This window comes from Ochotona curzoniae, unplaced genomic scaffold, assembly GCF_017591425.1.
Source record: "Ochotona curzoniae isolate NIBS_2020 unplaced genomic scaffold, NIBS_Ocur_1.0 scaffold_4701, whole genome shotgun sequence".
NCBI lineage: Eukaryota > Metazoa > Chordata > Mammalia > Lagomorpha > Ochotonidae > Ochotona > Ochotona curzoniae.
In genome coordinates, this window is record NW_024467122.1 from 63,811,064 (window position 1) to 63,815,180 (window position 4,117).

Below are 4,117 nucleotides of genomic sequence, written 5' to 3' on the forward strand. Positions count from 1 at the left end.
CTTACGGTAGCACATGTGTACTTATTTATTCTATGCTGATAAAATCAGTGTAGGCTTGCATTGACCAGTTCTTTGTTTTCTCATGAATAGTATATAAGTTACTGCCTTTATGGCTTCAAGGAAGACTTTCCTATAATTTTCCAAGATGGGAAAAACTGTACGTTGATTCAGTCACCCCAACCTTATACCCTTGAATAGAAAATGATTCGTAGGAAAATTTAAAATGGGAGGGTAACTGTGACATTTTCCTTTGTGGAACTTAACTCAGCTGCTCATTAATTCCTACATAGGAACAACTAGCTTAGTAGGGCGACAGCTGCCAGAGTAACTTCATCATGGGTCTCTCACCAAGACAGAATTGGGACTGGAAAGAGCAAGTCTGAGGAAGGCAGGTATCCTGTTGAAGCCAAAAGTTTGGGAAAGATCTTCCCCTTGTTGCTGCCTCAGCTTCACATGCTCACAATGGTGAGGTCATTTTGCCGTTTTGTTTTGTTTTGTTTTAGCCATTTCGTTCACATTTGATGTTTTCTGAGACAATGCAACTGCGGTCTCCAGCCACTAACTCTTGTAGCAACAGCTTCCCAAATTGGGAGTTCCAGAGGATTGCTGTTGCAGTCTTTGAGAGTAAGGAAGTTTGGGAAGCATGACAAGACTGTTGGGAGACTGAGGCCGGCCCTGAGCAAGACCATGAACTCCTCTCCCTCAGCGATGCGCCCTTGAGGTGCATTCTGCCTCTTGTCCCCCAGTGGGACCCACATGGCTGGGCCATTGTCAGGTGGGACATGGGCGCAGCTGCTCTGGAAGAAGACAGTGGCTCCAGTCCCGACTGGGCTCTCCCCCTTCCCTTCCTACTATGCCTTCTGAGCTTGGAGAGGAACAGGTATCTGTGCTGAAATCCTTCTCCACGGCTTTATAATCACACTGTCGGAGCTAGCGGCAGTGGTAGCCCCACACAGGTCCCAAGAGAACAGTGATATCTTGAGACCCTGACGGGAGCTCGTGTGCCTTGGAGAGGCCAGGTTCTTCCCAGGGCTGCTGGACCTCAGATGGTGCAAGGATAGTCCATGGACACTCCTAGCTTCCTTATTACATATTTTACTGAAATACTCAGTGCCTGACTTGGGAAACTCTTCTGGGATGTCATTTAAAAAAACTTTGAGATACTTCCTTATGTGACTTCCAATATAGTGTTAGAAATGTTGAAAGAAGTGGCAAAAGAAGAAATTGTAGCACAAAAACAGGGAGCTTAGAAGCACAATGAAGGTAGGGAACCATTTATGCCCTGGAGGAGGTGTCTGGGTTTGCTTCAGCTTAGCACCATGTGACCTTGTGGCTGCCACCTCCCTGGCCTGTAAGGGGATGGCGGCTTGGGAGCCAGCTTTGCCCTTGGGACAGCATGTAGGATGAAGGAATGCTTCAAGAGCAGCCGCTGTGGCTGCAGGAAGGGGCTGACGGGCTGGGAGGGAAGGATGCTGAGCGTTCCAAGATGCGTCTGACTCTGCTGCCACGCATCCCAGGAACTTAGGCACGTTTGTAGTTGTGTGTCCTGTTCAGGAATTTTTTTTTTTTTTAGGAAAGGTTTTGAAAATTCCTAAACACAAGGAGCAAAGTTTCTCCCTTTTCCTTCCTCCCAGATGGCCCTGGTTCATGCAGTAGTGCACACCCTCTCTGTTGGCTCTAACAGTAGTTCTGGGGCCCTTGCTACCTGCTCAGGAAGTTCTTGTCAACACTGCTTGCCATGGGCTGTGGCTCTTTTCACAGAACCTCCGTTTTCAGCAGCGCGTGGTGGACTCAGGTGATGCGACGTGTCATGCTGTCACTGCCCTGGTGGCCGTGGAATGCGTGTACGCATTTTTTTTTGTTTTAAACAGTTCTCAGTTTTAGTTACAGATGGCAAATCCCACTAGCTGTTAGCTGCCGGCAGCTGAGCCCTCAGTCACCCTGAGTGCTGTGGCTGGAGTGTAGGACTGCTGCTCTGCGACGACGGTCGGAACGCCTCTGCACGGTAAACCTTTGTGGAGGGGTCTGCCCCGCTTCTGCACTTGACACTGCTGTCCATGCCAACGCATACCCTTCATTCCAGACATGATGGCAAACTACAGAAGGCAGGGACGCACGGCTCCTTGCTCCTCCCGGGGTAAGTGACTTGTGCCCTAATCTAGGGCAAGGATTCCAGGTCCCTTCTAGGAAATAAAGTATTTTTCCCCTGAAGACTTTTATTAGGTGAAAAAGGGGAGTAGTTATCTGTCCTAGTGTTTTGGTAGTCTCCATATTAAATCTCTGCAGAAATTAGTTTACAGGTAAGTGAAAGGGTGGCCATCTGGTGGTGGTTCTGATACTCGTTCAGATGGCAGCTCTCACCCTGCAGGGCCCGGGGTCTGACACCTCCAGCTTCCTGCTTATGTAGAGCCTGGGAGGCAGCATTGGCGGCTCAGCCATTGGGTCCCTGCCATCTCCGTGCGCAAGCTGGGGTGAATTTTCCTCTTGTCAGTTTTGACCTCAGCCCAACTGGCCCACCCTCCCCACAGTTTGCAGACATCTGAGGAGTGAATCAGTGGATGGGAGCTCACTTTTTTCTTGATTTTTTATTGGAAAGACAGATATATAGAGAGGAAGATCTTCCGTCCGATGGTTCACTGCCCAAGCAGCTGCAACAGCTGGAGCTGAGCCACTCTGAAGAGAGGAGCCAGGAGCTTCTTCCAGGTCTCCCATGTGGATGCAGGGTCCCAAAGCTTTGGGTCGTCCTCAACTGCTTTCCCAGGCTACAGCAGGGATCTGGATGGGAAGTGGAGCTGCTGGGATTAGAACCGGCGCCCATATGGGATCCCAGTGTGTTCAAGGTGAGGATTTTAGCTGCTAGGCTATCACACCAGATGCTTAAGATTTATTATTATTGTAAAGGCAGATATACAGAGAAGGAAAGACAAAGCTTATGTCCACTGCCTAAATGACCGTAATGGCCAGAGTTGAGCCGATCAGGAGCCAGGAGCTTCTTCTGGGTCTCCCACATGGGTGCAGGGTTGGTTCGAAGGCTGTGGGCCATCTGCTACTGCTTTCCCAGGCCACAAGCAGGGAGCTGGATGGGAAGTGGAGCAGCCAGGATATGAAGCAGTGCCCATATGGGATCCTCGTGCTTACAAGTGGGAGGATTAGCCAATTAAACCACCATGACAGGCCCTCAGTCTTTTAGATTAAAAACTTTTTCCCCAAAGTTTTCAAGCTATAGATAACAAAACTTCATAGTGTGTCTCGACCTAAGTTTTCTTTACCTGTGATGGTAAGTGCAGTCGCCTAGCCAGGTCACACCTGTGGAGCATCTCCTTGGACCTGGCTCAGGCCGAGGGGCTTGGAACTCTGGGCCTGAGGACTTGGTCTGTTACCCAGTGTGTGAGGGTGGGGGCCTTTGTGGTGTTGTGGGGCTTTTAGCTCCTGGTGTGTTACCTAGTCTAAGATTCTTAGTTAAGTAAATATCAGGAGAAAGGACACAACTTTTTCAGTTAGTCATAGATGACTTGTTACTTGTTTGCTTTGTGTTGAGGCAACATAGGAGAATTAAGTGGCTTATCTTTGTTTAAAATCCACATACATCCCCCCTGGTGTGTACCCCTGATAACTGTTCCCCCATGGACTTGAGGTTCCCTAAATGAGGAAGAGGTATGTACTGCTCAGACTTCCTTTCCCAGTAGTGAGGACTGGCTTTGGTGACCAGGAGAGCTGGACTTGTTAGCTCCTCTGGCAAGCCGTGGCTTCACTGTCATGACACTGTGGGTGTTTGCCAGGCTGCTGCCATCAAACTGGGGGGCAAGTCTCGTGTCCGGATGTTAGGAGTCTGACAGCAGGGGTTGGCCAGCTTGCTTCCTCCTCAGGACTTCTCCATGGCGGATTCTTCCTGGCCCTTCACCGAAGCGTGTCCGTGTCTGTGTCCACATCTTCCCTTTTCCTCGGGACACCAGTCAGGGTGCACCGAGGCCTGCTGTAAGGGTATTTTTCCTATGACCTCTAAAGGTCCCATTGTGTATGAGGGCACAGTCTGCGGCACTGGGTGGCAGGATGCCACTGTCTTCAGCAGAGAAGCTGGGGGAAGAGGTACAATTCAACCCAAAACCAAGGTCAGGAG